Genomic DNA, 22,741 nt, shown 5'->3' with positions numbered 1-22,741 from the left:
TGTATTGATGCTTAAAAGATATTTTAATATATTCTTCACAATTACTTAATGATAAAAGCAACATATACATTTTCCAATTAAGACCCTTCATAAGTTAACACTGAGATCTGGGCTTTATTAGTGCATTTTTAACAAGAAGTCACCAATCTCCTTGGTTTATACTTTTAAAAATAAAACATCCAGTAAAGTTGATTTTAGGGAATAATGTGAAACCCGGGAAAAGCTGTGAATATAGTGAAAGTTTTTGCTGCTCAGATAAAATGGAAAATGTTTAAGCCAAAGAGATGAAGAAAGGTCACACTCACATGTCAAATCTACGGGACTGGCGCTCATTATGACGTCATGCATAGCCAATGAGAAAGTACTCTTGGTATTCAGCCTTCTGGCTCCAGTGCACAATAATCAGGATTGATAGCATTTTATTGCTGCTCTGTGCTTTGCCAGTACCAAGACTGGTGGTTCCTGATTGAGAATATGAGTGATGCTTTAACAAGGTGAGCACACAGTTTTGTTATTTTTACTACACCCTGTTACCTGGCAGGCAATTAGGGTTCCGCACTGTAACATTGTTTTCCAAGAGTAACGATCACTTAATATTTACTTTGGCTTAAACAGGTTTTGTGATCCGCCACCTATGACAAAAAAATAAGGCATTCCTTTGGATGGAAGATCTGAGGTAAATAATGAAAAGTTTTTTAAAAAGTGAGGGGAAAGTGTATTCTGTTGGCTACACTAGAAATTGTAAGAGATGAGAAAAACTATACAATTGACAAAGGTCTGAATGTTACAGATCTTTTGATTACTTAAAACATCCCCCAAATACTATCCCTCTCGGGCAGGGTGGAAGACTGTGACACTGTGGCATTCCTTTGGCCCAGCTTCAGCGCTCTGTCTCAGTGCAGAGGGTGAGGGAAGCATCCCAGAGGGCTCACGTGGCCAGAACGGCTGACAGTAAAGCAGCCATTTAACCATGAAGCAAATGCAGAACAGCCCAGTGTTTTTGAGTTTGTACCCCAAAAGGACCCCAACCTGGAATGATTATTAGCTCTCCTACTTACCTGGTGACCCTAGGAAAGTTTTCCTCTCTTAGCCTCGGTTTCTTCGTCTGTAGAATGGAAATAAAAATGTCAAGGTTGTTTTGAAGAAATTAATGTAACTAAAAGAATAAAGTGCTTATCATATAACTACCAATAAGTGAAGGTATTGTAATTGAAGGAGAAGAAGACCCTTTGTTTGCTTGCTTGTCAGCTCTTTTATTTTCTTTTCTAAAGTATATTTTATTATTATGCTATTAGAGTTGCTCCAGTTTTTTCCCTTTGCCCCCCTCTGCCTGGCATCCCCCTTCTCTCCAGCTACCCTGCCCTTTAGCGCATATCCATGGGTCATGCAGATAAGTTTTTTGACTTCTCCATTTCCTATACTGTTCTCATTTTCCAATCATTTAATGAGAGTTTTGTGACCCTGGTATGGGTAATGAAGAGTCAGATCCTTCAACCCCACACTGATGTTCTCCCCTGGCCCTTCCCCCACATCCTTCCAGTCCATTTACTACTCCCAAACCGAAATGCAGAAGCATACATATAGTTACCAAGCACGTGATAACATGAAATGCCATTCCTTATGCCCATCACTACACACTTTATTTATATTAATTAATACATAAAACATCTATGTGGAATAAGAACCATATTTTTTGTTACAGATGAGGAAACTGAGACACATAAAGTTTTCATAGCTTATCTAAGTGAGCAGAGCTAGGGTTTGTACTAAGTTTGCATGACTACAAAGTACATGTCTTTAACTATGACGCCCAGGAGATAATAGCTGAGAGCCACTAAATAAGTGATTCACCATCCTGATGTGGGAAAAAAGTAAAGGCCAAACCTATTGTCACTTCAGTGGTAACTGAAAATGATCTCGTCTTGCATCCAGTATGAAAACTGAAAGCCAATTCTTATATCCGAGTGCATTTTATCAGCTCCCTGACTCCCCTCCACGAGCACGCATTCATTAACATTTATGTAACTAGTCCCTCTCAGTGCTGATGCGATCAAAACCAAAGGGCGAATGAACTAAGCCACCCTTGCTAAAAATAGTTTCTGCAAAAACCACATGGTCATTCTAATGAGCTACTTTACAGTGAATGTACTTACGAAGAGTGCAAAGGAAAAAAAGAAACAGAATTCTCAAAGTCCAACTAAAAACCAGTATTAAAAAGGCCAATCTGGAACCATCGTATTACATTTTAATCCTTAATATTTTTTTCACCAAAGGTAGTATAACAATTTATCAATGAATAGTCATTCTTAAATATCCACAGTGCAATTACATTTAAAGTTTCCTAATGGGAAACTGAGTAAACAGAAGATTAATAATTTCTCTAATCTTTAACATGTGAATTTAAATCAATAATAGATTTGATCTAAGATGACAGAATACGGGGAAATTTCAGTCACCTCCCATGATCACATCAAAAATAAATTATAGAAAAATAAATCTGGGTGACTCTCTGAAGACTAGATGAACAGAAGCCTTATACCTAAGTACACACAGAAGAAGCAATATGAAGGTTGGTAGGAGGGGCAGAGAGTAAAATGAGTTGGCCCTTCACCCACAGGTGGTGGTTGAGTATCCAAAGGGATTTCTCAGTTGTGGAGGCCCCCTCTGAGGAGCAATGGGTCTCACCCTCACACTGAATTTGCCAGCCCGAAATACTAGCACCAGAAAAAGGAGTCGACATAACATCTGGCTGTGCAAATCAGTGGGACTCCATCTGCCTGGGTAAGATTGAAGGCTGCTGGAAACCCAGGAGTCCTCTTAAAAGCCCCATGCACAAACCCTCACTCACAGGCACTCACCAGGACTCTGGCAGAAGGACAGATGCTTGGAGGGTGCAAGAGTCATCCACAGAGAGACTGAATTATGTGTGGTTTTCGGGAGTGGGCTGGATGGCCAGCCACTAATGACCCTGTGTTGAGTCCCTCCCCTGCACCAGTAGAGGATGCCATCTCTCCTGGGTTAAGCACTTCCCTCACACGGTATTAGCTTAGTGAGCTACAATAGCCTCACGCTGATGACTCCCAGAGGCCCCGTGCTACCCAGCTGGCTCATCACTGTAAGTAAGCTCTGCCATCAGCGATCATCCTGAGCCCACATTGTAGTCTTTTAAAAAAAAAAACTTTCAAGAAATTCCATGCAAGCTCAGGGAGTACCAGAAAAGCACAGTGACAAACTGAGTTGTGTGGCTTTAGGGTGAGAGCCAATATCCCACATATCTGACAGGTGACACCTTTCCTGTGTTAAGCCCTCCCTCCACAAGATACTGAAACGCCACTTCTCTTCAAAAGTCTACAGTCTCCACGTGGGTGGTGACTGGTTTTGGTGTACCCTGAGACTTTTGCTCAGTGGCCTCAGACCCAGCACTGGTGCCAGGTTTGAATCTGTATTAACCTGGTGAATACCACTAGTCCTTACCTGGTGTCTCACAGATAACCTACCTCACACAACTTGCTTACCACTAGGGGCTGTTTCAGTGAGTGAACCTAATAGGCAGCCATAGGGCAATGCAGGTTGCAGGGGGCATTGGGTCATTTGTTGAAGTGCCCAGGCCTGGTACGTGTGGCTGCTGACCTTGGTTCTCAGCTTGGCCCCTCTCATGTGCATCCCGGCCCCCAGCTCAGGTAGCTACCAACTGGAGATTACTTTGTAGGTAGTAACAAGTAGCCCATGACCAGTCACAGACAGAATCTGCCATTGACCTACACTGGAGTCTCTCCAAAGAGGCTCCAGAGCCAGCATATCTGATGGCTGGTGTCAGACCACAACAGAGTACAATATGATTAGCTCCACAAGCAGCACACTGAAAGAGAGGTCTTGGCAGGCACCATGTATGCTGGGGCAAATTCGGCTTCACGGGGTCAGCCCCTGAAAGCAGCTCATATTCTGTGCCTATAGCCAGTCCTCAGACACAGCCAGCCTGAGGTTCAACCCCACCACACATGATGTGCCAACAGCAATCAGTGCTCACCTAGAGCAGGAGGGTACACGTAACCAACACAAGCGACACTCCTTGAACACTTGTCTCATGAGATCAAGGAGACTGTGCCACTGGGTCCCACAGGACACCAACTTCAGAAGGCCACCCTACCAAGAGTGGGAAACATAACAAATCTACCTAACACATACAGTAGAAACAAAGACAGGGAGGCAGCCAAAGTGGGGTGACAAAGAAATATTTCCCCCCAAAAGAAGAGAAGAAATAGTCAGAAAAAGAACTAAATAAAATAGAAGCAAGCAAGATACCAGAAACAGAGTTCAAAACTATGGTTACAAAGATTTTCAAGGAAATTAGAGAAAGAATAGATGAACTCAGTGAGAACTTCAACAGAGGGAGTATCTGGACATAAATACTTACAAAAGGACACAGAAACCACAGAAACCATAACCTAAAAATAGTTATAAATGAAATGAAGAGTATACTAGAAGGAATCAAACGGTTAGATAAAGCAGAGGATGGCATCAGAGATTTTGAAAACAAGGTAGCAGAAAACAATCAGAACAGCAAATAGGGAAAAAAATTTAAATAAGGACAGTTTAAAGACCTCAGGATGACATGAAATGTAACAATACCCACATCATTGAGGTGCCAGAAGGAGGAGAGAGAGAGCAAGGAATTGAGAAAATTGTGACTGAAACATGTCCCTTATCTGCTGGAAAAAAAAAAAAAAAAAACAAGTCTAGAGAATTCAATAAAAGATGAACCAAAAGAAGCCCATAACAAGACACATCATAATTAAAATAGCAAAGATTAAATAAAAGAGAGAATCTTAAAAGCAGCAAGAGAAAGATGGTTAGTTACCTACAAAGGAGCTCCCATAGACTGTCAGCTGATTTCTCAACAGAAACATTTAAGACCAGAAAGAATTGGCACAAATCCTTTCAATCAAGGATTGAATACAAAGTGATAAAAAGCAAGGGCCTGCAACCAAAACTACTCAGCAAATCAAGGCTATCATTTAAAGGAGTGATAAAGAGCTTTCCTGATAAGAAATGTTAAAGGGGTTGCTTTAAGAAGAAGGAAAAAAGGAACATAAGTACAAATAATAAAATGGCAATAAATACATAAGTATCAATAATCGCTTTAAATGTAAATGGGTTAAATGCTCCAAATCATAAGATATGGGGTAGCTGAATGGATAAGAATATAAGACTCACTACAAATTATGTCTATAAGAGACACACCTCGAAATGAAAGACATACACAGACATTTTCCATACACATGGAAAATGATATTTCATGCAAATAAAAATGAAAAGGCAAAAATAAATGGAAGCATATACCATATTTATGAATTGGAAGAATTAATATCATCAAAATGTGTATATATTACCCAAAGCAATTTATAGATTCAATGCAATCCCTATTAAAATACCAATGACCATTTCACATATATAGAACAAACATTTCAAAAATTTATATGGAACCATAAGTGACCTCGAATAACCTCAACAGTTTTGAGAAAGAAGAACAAAGTAGACGGGATCACCATACCTGACATCAAACTATATTACAAGGCCACGGTAATCAAAATAGTCTGGTACTGGCATAAGAACAGACACATAGGTCAGTGGAACAGAATAGAGAGCCCAGGAATAAACCCATGTCTCTATGGTCAATTAACATTTGAAAAAGGGGGCAGGAACATAAAATGAAATAAAAATAGCCTCTTCAAGAAATGGTATTGGGAGATCTGGAAAAGTACATGCAAAAAAAATGAAACCAGACCAAAAACTTATACATAAAAATAAACTCAAGATGGATAAAAGACTTAAATATAGGATGTGACAACAAAAATATCCTAGAGGAGACCATAGGCAAGAAGATTTCAGACATTCCACGCAGCAATATTTTCACTGGTATGTCCCCTAGAGCGAGGGACATAAAGGAAAGAATAAACATATGCACTACATCAAAGTAAAAAGCTTCTGCATGGCTAAAGAAAACATTAGCAAAATGAAAAGAGAACAGACCGTATGGGAAAATATATTTGCCAATGTTACCTCAGACAAGGGTTTGATCTCCAAAATATATAAAGAATTCACACAATTCCACACCAGGAAGACAAAAATCCAGTTAAAAAATGGGCAAAGGACCTGAACAGACACTTCTCCAAGGAGGACATACACAGGGCCCAGAGACATATGAAAAGATGCTCAGTATAACTAGCCATCAGAGCGATGCAAATTAAAACCACAATGAGATACCACCTCACACCAGTCATAATGAATGATCATCATAAATAAATCAACAAACAAGTGCAAGGTTGTGGAGAAAAGGGAACCTTCAGTGCACTGTTGGTGGGAATACAGACTGGTACAGCCACTGTGGAAAATAGTATGGAATTTCCTTAAAAAACTGAAAATGGAACTGCCTTTTGACCTGGCAATTCCCCTGCTGGGATTATACTCTAAGAATCCTGAAACACCAATCCAAAAGAGCCTATGCACCCCAAAATTCATAGCAGCATTATTACAATAGTCAGGTGCTAGAAGCAACCTAAGTGCCCATCAGTAAATGAGTAGATCAAAAAACCATGGTACATTTACACAATGGAATACTATGTAGCAGAAAGAAAAAAGGAACCCCTACCCTTTGCAACAGTGTGGATGGAACTGGACAGTATTATGCTAAGTGAAATAAGCCGGGCAGTAAAATACAAATACCATATGATTTAGTCTTGTCTCCTTCCATACAAAGCAGTTCTATTCTCTGTCTTGTCCATTATTTTTAACATAGTTCCTCTGTTTTCAACCTCTCAGACATCAATTTATCACTAACATTTCTTGACCTCATGACTTTTTTTTTTCTTTTTTATTACTTCAGCTTCCTATCTGTTTTCACTGCTGCTATTCCACACACCCTAATCTGCTCAGAGTGCTCTGGAACCTTCAGCAAGAATATACATTTTTTTCTTACTCTCTAGTATGTGCTGGAGATGCCACAGGATACTTGAATGGCCTCTTAAAAAGCTCTTAGTAGTCCTGAAGAAGGGGAAGGCTGGCGTAAGATACTGGGTCTGACGGCGCTTTGAGCAATGAAATGCCCTCGGTAGAAGAGATGTGCCCTTACTTGGCAGCACCAAATGCACTTCAATTCAGTATATTTTATGAGATGGAAACTGGAAGGGGATGGAGCTTCTTACTGATTTGGTAACATTAACGAGTCCATTTCCTTCTCTGTGTCTTAGTGTTTTCAACACTGAAAAAACAAACGAAGGTCTGGGTATGCTGAAGCAGGACAAGGACAGGTGCTAAAAAGGAAAAGAGAACAGTTGCTTCTCTGCCAAAAGCAGGACATGACATGTTATTGGGAAGCCAAATGTGTGAGGAGTAATCATTGTTAACTTTGGTTCGGCACAAGCAGTTTGAGTTGCACGTTTCTAGGTTAACTGTATTTTTTTTTTTTTTACTGGATTTCTCTTTTCTAGTGAGCGCTGATATGCCCTAAGCAATGCCAGGGACTTAACACCTCACCTAGTTTCAAAAGGAGAGGACTATGATTAAGCAGCACTCTGGCAGCTAAAGTGTTTTGAGAGCTGGCTAATGTTCTAAGTTGGCTAAACCAGCAAAGACAACTGTGTTTCGTTCCTCAGCAACTCAGGGGGAACTCACAGAGGCTGACCAGACAGAGCTGACAAACAGTACAAAAGGAAGGGAGGAGGGCGAGGTCGGGGAAAGAAGGAAGAAAAAAATTGAAGAGAGAAAACAAAACAAAATACATTACCATAAAACAGTAAAATATCAAAGGAAACCACTTAGGAATAAAAACATGAAATAGCTCTCCTCCATTAGCAGCACAGCTGGGGGAATCTCTTACTTCAGGGCTTACATTCAAGTAGCCTTAGCGTGTGGAATTGCTTTAGAAGTCCCACTGTTGTTTAACATTGGCCAATAGCTTCTGGGAAGGCTTAGAATGCTTCAGGAATCTTCCAAAGAGGCAGCATTTAAGAATATTTTAATCTACCTGGAGGTAAAGAAACCCAACAGAGAATGAGCTGAATTTTGGAGATTAGTAAGTATACATTAAAATTAATATCAAGTGATAGCAACAGAGCTTCAAAGAAGATGCCTTTTTGAATTGAGAAAAAATTAACTTGATCAGTGTCTGGAAATGTGTATTATCAAATAACATATTATCATTTGGTTGAGTTCCAGTTGCAGGCAGAGAAATTTCCACCTTCTTGCCTATGAAGTGCTGCTGTGGAGAGAATAATTTTCAAGTCAGTCTTAATAAGGATCATCAGTGTGCAATTTGCTACTCCCAATCAGTGGTGTCAGGCAGTGTGATAACAGAGGAATGTCTTCTGGGGGCACAGTCCGTAGTATTTCTAATGAAAATTCATCACATAGAGAAACGTCTTCTTAGTCTACATTGGAGTGCAGAAATATTCATTCCACTACTTGAATTTTCAGACTGATGTAGAGAGAACAAGAGCTTTTCAAATAAAAGTCAATATGGAGCTTCAAACACATTTTTCTTACCTTGAAAAAAGACGAACAGGTGATACAAGTCCATGTCCAGGCAGAATTTTACAACTACAAATTCGTGTCCTAACTGGTTTTTCACTGACTTTTGTTTGGCTAAGTGGACCTCAGTCTGTTCTAGTTGTGAGCACCTTCCATGAACGCAAACGATTTGTAAGCCACATTTATTATTTGTAGGCTACTTTCATCACCTTCTCTTAAAAATACTTTTAAAAATACTAAGACATACAAATTTACATACTTAAAATATATAAATATATATACTTAATATAGTGAAATAATTTTGAATAATAGTGTGCCTCTTAATATGTTAATAGACTTATAAATATTATATAATGTTTCAGAAACAGAAGAGGGAGCAATTAACATCTTGTAATGTCAGTATAGACAATGACATGAAATTATAATATTCCAAACTGATCCATAGAAATCCTTGGTTTCATGGCTAAGAGCTGTACATGCCTGGACTTTGACTGATTTCATGGTTTAAAATGTAAATTAATTTTAACAAATAACTTTATAATCCAATGAAAAGAGCCCAGAACTTGGCATTAGAAGCTCCAAGTTCAAGACCTAGAAACACCAATAATTAGATATATAGTTCTGCACAAGAATTTTAATGGTATTGAGCTTCAGTTTTCTTAGCAATAATTGAGAATACTGCCCTGGCTGAGTAGCTCAGTTGGTTAGCACATCATTCAATATGCCAAAGTTACAGGTTCAATCCCTGGTCAGAGCACATACAAGAATCAACCAATGAATGCATCAATAAATAGAACAAGAAATCGATGTTTCCCTTTCTCCTCTCTTTCTCTCTCAAATTAATCAATAAAAAAAAATAAAAGAGAATACTAACTTTGTAGGTAATGCAAAGATTAAAAGAGAAAATATATATTAAAAGTACTTATATAACATAAATGCACATGGCTAACAATAAGCAATAATTTATTTAAGGAGCTTGGTCAAAAGAATCTCTTCAACACCCATGTTGTAAAAATGCTTAGTGTTGATGTCAACATCTTTTTTTTCCCAAAGATTTTATTTATTTGTTTTTAAAGAGAGGGAGGGAGAAAGAGAAGAAGAGAAACATCAGTGTGGTTGCCTCTCACGCACCTCCCACTGGGGACCTGGCCCATACCCCAGGCATGTGCCCTAGACTGGGAACCAAACCAGCTACCCTAAGGTTCACAGGCCAGCACTTAATCCACTGAGCCACACCAGCCAGGGCTTGGTGTCAACATCTTTATAAGGAGAAGAAAGCATCTAAGGAAAATTTCAAGTTACTTACTATAATTTTTTGTGGGGATATTAACATGGTGAAGTAATTAAATTTTATTCTCTTTCCCCACAAAAGAGAAGGAAAATATTTAAAGAAAATATGTTTGCATCTTTCCCTCAAAAGAATCATAAGATGCAATTAGTGTAGCGTAATCAAATGCATTAATAATTGTTTTTGGAAAACACAGTGCAACTTAAGCAGAGTTTTTCAGCATTGGAGAGCGGTCTATACCACTTTGATGCTTTGAGGCTTCCTGACATACTAAGAGAATATGAATATTCAAATGTAGTTATAAAAACTGTAGTATATTTTAGGTGTTTGTATGTAGCCAAATAACAATTAAAGAAACAAAAAATATAGTGATTATTTGTGATATTCCATTAACACCGCTTTATGATCAGGGTACACGACCCTCCTGTCCTCTCCCAACCATCTCCCCACCTTGTTGTAACCAAGCCTTAAACACATTACTTTCATAACACAGCAGCCAGATTTGAGTATGAAATATGTATTGGGTAGCTGCAAATATGCTCCTTAGAATGGAAAACAATGTTGCTCCCCAGAGTCTTATCCGCAGGAATTATCTAGGTTCAATAGAAAAATTCAGTGTATATGAGTAGCATCCTAGATGTGCCTCTATTTTTGTCAGACTCTGCAGGAATGAAAAAAATTCCTTTTATTTCAGAAACTGAGCATCAAGTTGCTTTCCTCATATATATTCAAAAGCAAAGAATAAACTAAGAAGGCAGACTTTACATTTGTCTTTCACATACAATTTTCATATGGCCTTTTATTTATGTTACCTCTTCTTTGAAAAAGTAATTTTTCTCCATGGAGTTACTCTTGCAAATTGGCACACGATGAGGAAAAAAAAAAACAATGCCAAGAAATGCTTTAAATATTTTAACGGATCGCCTGCACTCTCGATAGGATGTTTTCTGTACATGGTGATCCACAAATATTATCATTCCATGACAATGCAGTTTCATCAAGGTACGTCTCAATCCACGGGGTACGAGCCCCACACAACAGACGGAGAATCTGGCGCAGCCCTGCGCACGCTGTGCGCGTTACTTACTGGTTATACTGCAGCGGTCACACTGAGTCCCGTATGGTGCCGTATTAACAAAAGGCATGCAAGCACCTTCTGTTGAAACATCTGTGACAGGGAAATATCAGGCATTTTTCCAGATAATTTTTGTGTGCTGGACCAAATTTTCATTAGGACTCTAAAACCTGGCAAGCGCCGTTGTTGTGTATGATTTTTTAATAAACTGGGACATGCCTTTGTTAAAGGAGTGAGGAAAAGGGGCCTTTGGAGACTCTTCTCTATTATAAAAAGTTCACAAAACATATGACAAATCACAAAATAACATCTCCCAACTTTTTTTTTTAATTGCAAGTTTCCAAGCTTTCCTAGACATATAAATACAATTCACAGTTTTGGATGCAAAAGCAAAAATACAGATTTTTATATCGTGGAGTTAATGATTCCAGCACTGGCTTTTCCTACACATGTGTGTATTAAGAATGCACACAGCCAATAGAGATGATTCTTCTGTATTTAATTTTTGGTACTTGCTGCAAAAAATGTTTATGCAAGGGTTTTTACTTGCGTCAAGATACACCATGTCTCAGAATTAGGAAAAAGTAGAGTTCAGGCACGTGACTCTTTGTACTTGTAAACAATGTGAACGGAACAACTAACATTGTTCTTTTGCTTTGCTAACTCAAGAATGGGTGTTTCCATGTCTTTCTTCACTGCCAGGAACCACCCAACTACAATAATGGAGACTAGAAAAATGTCCTTTTGTAATTCTGTAACTCCTGGTGCCCTGCTACAAACACTAATGTAAAACCAACGTGCTTGGCAGTAAATATGTGCATTATCATTATGTAAATAGGCATGTTGTCATTATATTTGATGATGCTGTTTTTTGTAAAGGTTTATTCTCTTTCAAAATATGTTATTAAATATATTATTCAATTTAAGTTGTAATGCATATTATACCCCTGGGGCTGTATAAACACTCCAGTTCAATGAGAATTAATAGACTGTGTATAACATAACAAAATATTTACCACCTATGCATGTGATGCAAAGACTCCCAAACAAACGTACTAATGTCGTTGCACATTATACAATTTCACCACAGCAGTGCACAGAAACCTCTGGAATTAATATCCATCTGAGTGTTCAAATGGACTAGCACGTTATGACATTTTATATTGACAGCATTATAAACTGAGATAATACATTTTGAACTCTGAGTTGACTGATCTAGCACTAGCAGACAGTAGGCTGCATATCTGAACCTCATATGAGCTAGGAACGACTCATGTCACAGTCTGTTTGGAAATGTTACAATGTTTGCATAAATCACCGCTTGTGCATAAGAACAGGAATCCTGAGGCAGGCAGTAATCTGTAAAGTTCTGTGGTGCTTGATAAGGATGCAAGATGCATCTCTCATTCTTCTTAGTGAATTGCAAATGTTTGTGTAAGAAAGAACGTACAGCTGCATATTGCATGAAAAGATCAAGGCACATTTCTTCATTAGGAATTGGAAGAGGGTATAGAGAGAATGAGCACAAGGAGAAAAGGAATGAAGTGCATCATCTACTTTACTTAGGCCATGAAAAAGGAAAAAGCTCCCCAGAAGAAGTCGATTTCTGGGCCTACTCTTTGTCTTCGCATTCTGTAGTTGTCAAAATTATTGGACATATCAACCATTTATTTTAGTTTACCTCTAAAAAAGAGCAGTGCCAGCAATGCAAGTAAGGCTGATGATGTTTCCTTACTTTTCATTATTGTTTCCTTTTTGAAGTAAGTAAGGTGTTGACTCTAAAACAACAGGACAACTTTGTTTATCTTCTGCTTAGAATAGTTCTGTGAATTTTTTTCAGGCCCAGTTGATGCTCAGTATTATATTACTTTCAGTGTACAGCATGGTGGTCAGGCATTGGTGTGACTTATGAAGTGACCCCCTCCATACGTCTAGTACCACACGTGGTTATTACAATATTATTGATTATATTCCCCATTCTGTACTTTACATCCCTGTGACTAATTTTTAACTGCCAACTGGTACTTCTTTATCCCTTCCCCTCAAATTTCCCCAACTAGTCTGGAGAGCATCAGTTTGTTCTCTGTATCTATGGGTCTGTTTCGATGTTATATTTTGTCCTTAGATTTTGCGTGTAACTGAAATTGTACACTATTTGTCTTTCTCTATCTGACTTTTTTTATTTAGCAGGATACCCTCTAGGTCCATCCTTGTTGTCACAAATGGTAAGATTTCATTTCTTTTTAATCCAGGTATTATTCCATTGTATGTATAGGTACCACTTCTTTTTTAGCCAACTGTCCATCAATAAACACTTAAGGAACTTCCATGTTTTGACTATTACAAGTGATGCTGCAATGCACATTTATCTTTTCAAATTAATGTTTTGGATTTCTTCAGATAAGTACCCAGGAATGGAAATGATGGCTCATAAGGTAGTGTTATTTTGAATTTTTTGAGCAGCTTTCATACTGTTTTCCATGGTGGCTGCAGCAATTTGCAATCCACCAACACACGTGAGGGTTTCCTTTTCTCCACGTCTTTGCCAACACTTGCAGCGTATTGATTTATGGATGATAGCCATTCTGACAAATGTGAGTTGATATTTTATGGGTGCTTTAATTTGCATTTCTCCAATGAATAGTGACATTAAGCATCTTTTCATGTATCTATGGGCCTTCTGTAGACCCTCTTTGGAGAACTGTCTATTAAGATCTTCTGCCCATTTTTTTGATTGAATTGATTTTAAAGATAAGTTGTATCAGTACTTTATTTATTATGGATATAAATTCTGTATTGGATGTATCGATGGTAAATATCTTCTTCCATTCAATAGGTTGTCTTTTTGTTTTGTTGATGGTTTCCTTTGCTGTGCAAAACTTTTTGCTTCATGTAGTCTCATTTGTTTATTTTTTCTGTTTCCCTTGCTGGAGGAGATGGACCAGAAAAAAAATATTACCGAGAGCAGTGTCTCAGAGTTCATTGCATATATTTTCTTCTAGGAGTTTCATGTTTGAGGTTTTACACTTAACTTTTTAAACCATTTTGAGTTAATTCTTCTATATGACGTAAAAAAGTTCTCTAGTTTCATTTTCTTTGCCTGGATCTGTCCAGTTTCCCAACAGCATTTATTAAAGAAACTATCTTTACTACATTGCATCTTCTTGTGTCCTTTGTCATTGACTAATTCACCACATCGGGGTGGGCTTCTTTCTAGGCTCTCTGTTCTGTGTCATTGATCTGTATGTCTGGTTTTTGGTGCCATGCTTTTTGGTTATTATGTCCTTGTAGTATAATTTAATATCAGGTAGCATCATACCACCCTTGTCCTTTTTTCTCACGATTGCTTTGGCTATTTCAGGTCTTTTGTGGTTCCATGTAAATTTTTGGATTATTTTTTCTAATTCTGAGAAAAATGCTATTCATATTTTAATATAGATTGTATTGACTCTAGATTATTTTGGGTAGACTGAACATTTTAATGATGTCAGTTCCTCCTATCTATGATCATGGTATATGCTTCCACTTATTTGTATCTTCTTTAATTCTGTCTTCAGTGTCTGATAATTTTTTGAATACAGGTCTTTTACCTCCTTGGTTAAATTTATTCCTACGGTTTTTATTTTATGTCATTATAAATCAGACTGTTTTTAAATTCTTTTTCTGATAGTTTGTTATTGATTTATAAAATGTAACCAATTTCTCAATGTTAATTTTATAGCCTGACACTTTACTGAATTTATTTTTCAGTTATAGTAGGTTTTGGGTGTAATCTTTCTTTTTATACAGTATTATGTCATCTACAAATAATGGCTCTTTTATTTCTTTTGTTCTAGTTTGGATGTCTTTTATTTCTTCTTGTCTGATGGCCATGGCTAGGTATTTCAGTACTATGTTGAATAATAGTGGTGAAAGTGGTCATTCCTGTCTTCTCCCTGATAATAAGGAAAATGTTTCTAGTTTTTCACTGTTAAGTATAACGTTAGCTGTGGGTCACATATGTCCTTCATTATGTTGAGGTATCTTACCTCTATTCCCACTTTGCTGAGAGTTTTTATCATAAATGGGTGCTGTCTTTAGTCAACTGGTTTTTTGCCATCTATTCATATGATCATATAATTTTCACCCATAATTTTGTTTATCTGGTGTACCACATTAAATGATTTGCAGATATTGAACCAGGTTTTATCCCAGGAATTATTATTCCAGGAATAAATCCCACTTAATCATGGTTCATGATCTTTTAAGTGTACTGTTGAATTTGGTTTGCTAATATTTTGTAGAGGATTTTTGAACCTATATTGATCAGGAATATTGGCCTATAATTTTTTTTGTAATGTCCTTGTTGGTTTTGAAATCAGGAGAATGCTGGCATTATAAAAATGAGCTTGGGAGTCTTCCATCCTCTTGAATTTTTTGAACTAGTTTGAGAATAATAGGTGTTAATATTTCTAGAATATTTGGAAATGTCTTCTGTGAAGCCATTTGGTTTAAGACATTTGTTTGTTGGGAATTTCTTGATTACTGTTAATTGTTAATTGTTGTCAGTCTATTCAGAATTTTTGTTTTCTATTTCTATTCTTAGAAGATTGTGTGTTTCTAGGAATTTATCCATTTCTTCCATGTTGTCCTAATTGTGGGCATATAACATTTTGTAGAATTTTCTTATAATCTTTTCTATTTTTGTGGTATCAGTATCACTTCTCCAGTTCATACCTGACTTTATGTAATTATGCCCTCTTTCTTCTATTCATAATAAGCTTAATTAAAGGTTTATTGATTATCTTTTCAAATAGCCATTTCTTGGTTTCATTAATCTTTTTGTTTTATTAGATTCTATTTCATTTATTTCCCTCTGATTTTTATTATTTCCCCCCTTCTCCTTTTTGGGGGCTTTGTTCTACTTTTTCTATTTCCTTTAGGTGTATGATTAGATTATTCATTGGATATTTTCTTGTTCCTTGAGGTAGGTCTATATTGCTTTAAATTTCCCAAAGCAGAACAACTGCTTTGGTTGTTCTGTATACAATGTTTGGTTGTTCTATGGCACACTGTTTTGTGTACCATACTTTTGGTCTGTTGTGTTTTCATTATTATCTGTCTCAAGGTATATTTTGATTTATTCCTTGTTCTCATGGTGAACTCATTCATTGTTTAACAGCATATTATTTAGCCTTCATGTGTTTGTAATTGTCAGTCTTATTCTTATAATTGATTTCAGGTTTCTTTTATTTTTTAAATTTTCACTGAATTTATTGGGGTTAGGCTGGCTAATAAAGTTACATAGGTTTCAAGTGTACATTTCTATGATACATCATCTGTATATTTTATTGTGTGTTCACTATCCAAAGTCAAGTCTCTTTCTGTCACTATTTACTTCCTTTACCCTTTTATACCTTCTTCAATCCCCCCTTCCCCATTGGTAATTACCATACCGTTTTCTGTATCTATGTCTACATGGGAATTTTTTTGGCTTAATCCCTTCACTATTTTCACCCAGCCTCTCAACTCCCTCCCCTCTGACAGCTGTCAGTCTGCTCGTCTGTTCTCTGTATCTATGAGTCTGTTTCTATTTTATTTGTTACTTCATTTTGTTTATTAGATTACAAATGCAATTGAAATTTTATGGTATTTGTCTTTATTTGACTGTTTCATTTCACTTAAAATAATATTCTTTAGGTCCATCCATGTTGTCACAAAAAATAAAATTTTCTTCTTTTTTAGAGCCAAGTAGATATACCAAAGCTTTTTTATCCACTCATCTACTGATGGGCACTTGGGCTGCTTCCAAATCTTGGCTATTGTAAATAATGCTGCAATGAACAAAAGGGTGCATATATTCTTTTGAATTAGTGTTTCAGTTTTCTTTGGATATATTCCCAGAAGTGGAATCACTAAGTTATAAGGCATATCCATTTTTAATTTTTTGAGGCAACTCTGTACTGTTTTCCACAGTAATTGCACAAATCTGCATTTTCACCAACAGTGCAAAAGGGTTCCCTTTTCTCTACATCCTCGCCAACACTGTTGTTTGTTGATTTATTGCTGATAGCCATTTTGACAGGTGTAAGATGATACCTCAACTTGGTTTTAATTTGCATTCCTCTGATGATTAGTGACATTAAGCATATTTTCATATATTTAGTGTCCTCTTTGGAGAAGTGTCTATTCAGGTCCTTTGCCCAGTTTTTAATTGAATTGCTTGTTTTTTGTTGTTGACTTTTGCAAGTTCTTTATAAAATTTGGATATTAACCCCGAATCTAATGTATCATTGGTGAATATGTTCTCCCATTCAGTGGGTTGCCTTTTCATTTTGTTGATGGTTTTCTTTGCTGTGAAAATTTTTTAGTTTAATATGGTCCCATTTGTTTACTTTTTCTTTTGTTTCCCTTGCCTAAGAGATACATCAGTAAAAATAGTGCTACTATAAATGTCCTATATTTTACTGTCTACATTTTCTTCTAGGATTTTTATGGTTTCAAGTCTAACATTTAAGTCTTTAATCCATTTGAGGTTTATTCTTGTGGATGGTGTAAAAAGGTGGTCTAGTTTCTTTTTTTGCACATATCTGTTCAGTTTTCCCAATACCATTTCTTTTATGGACTATCTTTACCACATTGTACATTCTTGCCTCCTTTGCCAAATATTTATTGACTATATAGGTGTGAGTTTATTTCTGGGTTCTCTATGATGTTTCACTGTTCCATGTGTGTGTTTTTATGCCAGTTACATGATGTTTTAATTACTATGGCCTTGTACTATATTTTGATATCAGGTAGTGTGATTCTTCCAAATTGTTTCTTCCTTTTGAAGATTGCTGTGGCTACTTGGGGACTTTTTTTGTTCCATATAAATTTTTGGAAAATTGTTTCTTCCTTTTGAAGATTGCTGTGGCTACTTGAGGACTTTTTTTGCTCCATATAAATTTTTGGAATATTTGTTTTATTTCTGTGAAATACACCATTGGTATTATGAAAAATTTAACCCAGGAATAAAAGAACTGTACTCAAGAACTTATAAGACATGGAAAAAAGAAATTGAAGGAGATACAAATAAGTGGAAATACTGACCATATTCATGGATAAGAAGAATTAACATCATCAAAATGTCCATACTACACAAAGCAATCTATAGATTCAACACAATTCCTATCAAGATACCAATGATGTATTTCACAGGACTAGAACAAATATTTCAAAATTTTATATGGAACCACAAAAGGCCCTGAAAAGCAAAAGCAAGAGCAAAAAAAAAAGAACAAAGTTAGAGGGATCACACTACCTAATGCCAAACTATACGGTAAGGCCATAGTAATCAAAACAGCATGGTAGTGACAAAAAGATTAACAGAACAGAATAGAGAGATCAGAAATAAGCCTACACCTTTATAGACAATTAATATTCAACAGAGGAAACAAGCCCATGCAATGGGCTAAGGATATTATTCAATAAATGATGTTTGGAAAATTGGACAGATATGTGCAGAGAAATGAAACTAGACCAAGTGCTTACACCACACACAAGAATAAATTCAAAATAGATCAAAGACTTAAATGTTAGACCTGAAAACATAAAAATCCTTGAAGAAAACATAGGCAACAAAATCTTGGACATTGCTGGTAGCAGTATTTTATTGGCTATATCTCCTCAGGCAAGGGAAACAAAAGAAAAAAATAAACAAATGAGACCACATCAAACTGAGAAGTTTTTACACAGTGAAGGAAGTAATCAACAAAATAAAAAGACAACCCACAGAATAAGAGAACATATTCACCAGTACATCTGATAAAGGGTTAATATCCAAAATTTATTTAAAAAGTACTAACCTCAACAACAAAAAAACAGACAATCCAATTAAAACATGGGTAAAAGTTCTGAATAGACACTTCTCCAAAGAGGACACACAGATGGCCAATAGACATATGAAAATATGCTCAACATCACTAATCATCAGAGAAATGCAAATTAAAACCACAATGAGATATTATCTCACACCTGTCAGAATGGGTATCATCAATAAATCAACAAACAATATGTTGGCAAGGGTATGGAGAAAGGGGAACCCTTTTGCATTGTTGGTGGGGATGCAGATTGGTGAGGCCACTGTGGAAGGCAATATGGAGAAAACTCAAACAATTAAAAATGGATCTACCTTATGACCCAGCAATCTCACTTCTGGGAATATATCCAAAGGAACCTAAAACACAAATTTGAAAGAACATAAGCACCCATCTGTTCATTGCAGTGTTACTTACAATCACCAAGATGTGAAAACAGCCCAAATGTTCATCAGTAGATGAGTGGATAAAACAACTATAGAACATTTACAAATGGAATACTACTGAGCCACAAAAAAGAAAGTTTTACCCTTTGCTACAGTATGGTTGGACCTGGAGAGCATTATGCTAAGTGAAATAAGCCACTGAGAGAAACGCAAATATCATGATTTCAGTCATATGTGCAATCTAATGAACAAACTAGACTATGAGGAAAACGGGGACAGACTCATAGATGGAGAGCAGGATGACAGTTAGTTGCAGGGGAGACTAGGGAATGGAGATATTGTGCAAAAAGGAAAAAGCACTCATGGACATGGAAGACAGTGTGGTGATTGCTGGAGGAAAGGGATACAAAGGGACTAAATGGTAATGAAAAAATACATAAAGATTTTTTAAAAATTAAAAATATTAAAAAAACAAACATGTTATCCAGTGTTAGTAATCACGCACACTATACCACTGAGGTTGGAGACAAAGCCTATGTTAGGGGTTCGAATATTTACCATACATTAGACTTTCTGCTTCCATCCAAGGAGAAAAACATCCCTAGTGTATTATTCGTTCAAAAGAGGGCATGATTTGAGAAGAGGGGCTAGCAGGCAGATGTTGTATGAGATAACATAATGTGTGTGAGACAGAGTTTTGCTACGTTTTCACTTGGAGAGAACCACTATTCCCTCACTCCAGGTTTGTTCTGCCCCCATCTCCTTGGTCCCAAACCCTCTCTCTTCTAATTTACCTGGATGATTTCTAGTTGTGTAAGTTGCCTAGGGCTGCCATAACAAAACGCCATAGACTTGGTGACTTAAACAACAGAAATGTATTTTTTCACAGGTCTAGATCCTGGAAGTCCAAGATCACGTGCCTTCATGGTTGGTTTCTGGTGAGGCCTCTCTTCCTGGTCCTCAGACGGCCTCCTTCTTGCTGTGTCGTCACATGGCCTTTCCTCTGTGCATGTGCAGACAGTGAAACCTCTGGTGTGTCTTTCTTTTTTTATAAGAACACCATTTTTGCCAAATTAGAAACATACTCTATGGCTACATGGAACCTTATTTATCTTCGTGAAGTGCCTATATTCAAATAGTCACATTGGGAGTTAGAACATCAGTATGAGTTTGGGGGATACAATTCAGTTCAGACTACTCGTCATCAATCAGGTCATAGCTAAGATCTGCTTTCCTCCTGTGAGCTCTACCCATCCTGATGTCTAGGTCAGGTGGCAGTTTCAAATCAAGCCAGCGGTCCAGTGCCATTTTGGATGTCTCAGTAGCAAGCCTTGTATTTTTTCTACCCTCTGGCAGTAGGGTAGAGTTAAGAAGCTGAAATATGTGTCAGTGACCTTATCCTAGAGAACGTGCTCCACGAGTTACACATGTGTAAATCTAGACCTCCGAGTGCTATTTAACAAGTAAGTCCTTTTTTGAAAATGGACCCATTTATTGCATTTGTGAAAATACAAACCAAGGACTAAAAAACCCTTAAAACTAGAGTGTTAGAATCCACAGAAAGTGGAGTTACAAAGTTTTATGAAAATGTTAGCTTGGCATCTGATGCTTACAGTTCTGCTGTGGTTGATTAAGATGAGACAGAATTCTTAACAGTCAACCCAGCTCAGGCTGGGAATAGACTGAGAGCAGGATCTGGAAGCTGCCAGTTACTTATCTACACTCTATTCAAAACCCATGAAGTCGGCCAGATATTACTTCATACCTTCCTTGGAAGGACAGGTGAGAGCCTGTCATCCTGCCCTGAGTTCGTAAACTTGAACGTGTAATAACGCACCCATCACCAATTTTATTTTCAGAAATCCTACCTGGCTTCTAAGAAGGCTGTTAGGGAGTGGGGTAGTGGTAATCACTCACATATCTGGGCTTCTCCACAGGGCCTTTCCAGGGAGCCCTTACTGCCTCTTTCTCATTTCTCAGGATTGACCGTGATTGAGATTAGATCAGTGTTGAACAAGCCTTGGTGAATTTATACAGCTTTTCCTAGATCACTTAAATTATACAGATAGCTGAGAAAATTACTGTGTAGTGGCAACATGGAGAGCAGTGATTTCCTCCTCCCAGAAGACATTTGGTAATGTCTGGAGAAATTTTGGTTAACACTAACTTGGGGTGTGCAGTGGGCAGAGAGTGTAACACTAGTATCTAGTGAGTAGAGGTCATGGATTCTATTAGTCATCCTACAATGCACTGGACAGCCCCCCATGACAAAGAATTATCTGCTCTCAAATGTCAATAGTGGCAAGCTTAGAAGCTCTGATGTAGAGGTTAAGAAAAGGGCTTTGAATTAATAAGTCAGGTGATTTCTAAACCTGTGACCAAGGTTAAATTTGCTCACCTATAAAATGAAGATACAAATACACATTTCTTAGTACTGTTATAAGGATTAATAGTGATAATATATTGAAATATTTATTGTTAGCTTAGCATAAACCAGGTGTTAGATGAACTCTAAAGTGCTCAGTGCAATGAAACTCAGGGAACATCAAACAAATGTCAGGAATATTGTGATACATTTCTAAATAAACAAACATATTGTTGCAAATATACAGTGTTCACACTACATTATGAGTTCATGTGTGTTGTGTGAGTGTGTGCATATGCGTGTGAGGGGGAGTGAATGAGTAGGTGTGTAGGACTGGGAAATTATCTGTGATTGCCCCATTGTTCTGACAGAATGACCTATCTTATGATGTATGGAAAAAAAGGGAACTCAAATCACCAGGCAAGAAAATCCCAGTCAAATCCTACTCACATCTCTTGAGAGATCAGTGGACTCTGGGGACAAGGGAGAAAGGACGAAAGGACTAGGAGGCTCTGGAGACACATAACAAAGGGAGGGGCTCAGGAGACAGAGGGAGCTGGGTCAGAAGAGGCAGAGACTGGGAAACCTGAGTGAAAGTGAGCGTCCTAGAAAGCCTATCAGGAAGAAACACAAATGTGGGAAGACCGAAGGATTCTGGGTTGGAATTCTTCAGCCAGTTTTTATTTTGGCCACAAGTTTGATGTAAGGATCCAACCTTCCCAACTGATAAAAAGAACTTAGTTTCCTTTTATGAAAACACTTGGAACTCAAGCTTCTACTATAGTTATTCTAATCTGTCCCAAAGTTTTTCTCCGCATCAAGAAACTGTCCCCCACACTTCCCACGTTTTTGTCTACCTACCTAAGGTTAGGCAAAAAGAGAGGATAATCGTTCCCACACGGGTGTTGGCTGGGCTCCAGCTTTGTGGGGACCGTGGTCTTTCTGGCATCTGCAGGTCAGTGTGTATCAAGTTATACCCAGCACAAATCCCAGAGGAAATTTTAATTGTTTTCAAAGTATCAAACATAAGAACATTAGAAATTCCTGAAAAAAAATCACTGGGTATATTTGAGCCTGGTATTGACATTATTGAAAAGCTGGAAAGTTCTTGATGTTAATTTTTTAATCAGGCAAATCATAATATGACTAGCTTTTTAAAAGACATCATATATCCATTTACAAAGGAATTATGTTCTCAGAGTGTTGTTTTCTCTTTTTTTTTTAACTCAAATTTACTTCTGACCCCCTTTAACTGACAGCTCT

Source organism: Desmodus rotundus, chromosome 8, assembly GCF_022682495.2.
Source record: "Desmodus rotundus isolate HL8 chromosome 8, HLdesRot8A.1, whole genome shotgun sequence".
Taxonomy (NCBI): domain Eukaryota; kingdom Metazoa; phylum Chordata; class Mammalia; order Chiroptera; family Phyllostomidae; genus Desmodus; species Desmodus rotundus.
The sequence above is the reverse complement of the archived record's forward strand: the minus strand, read 5'-3'. Positions refer to the sequence as shown.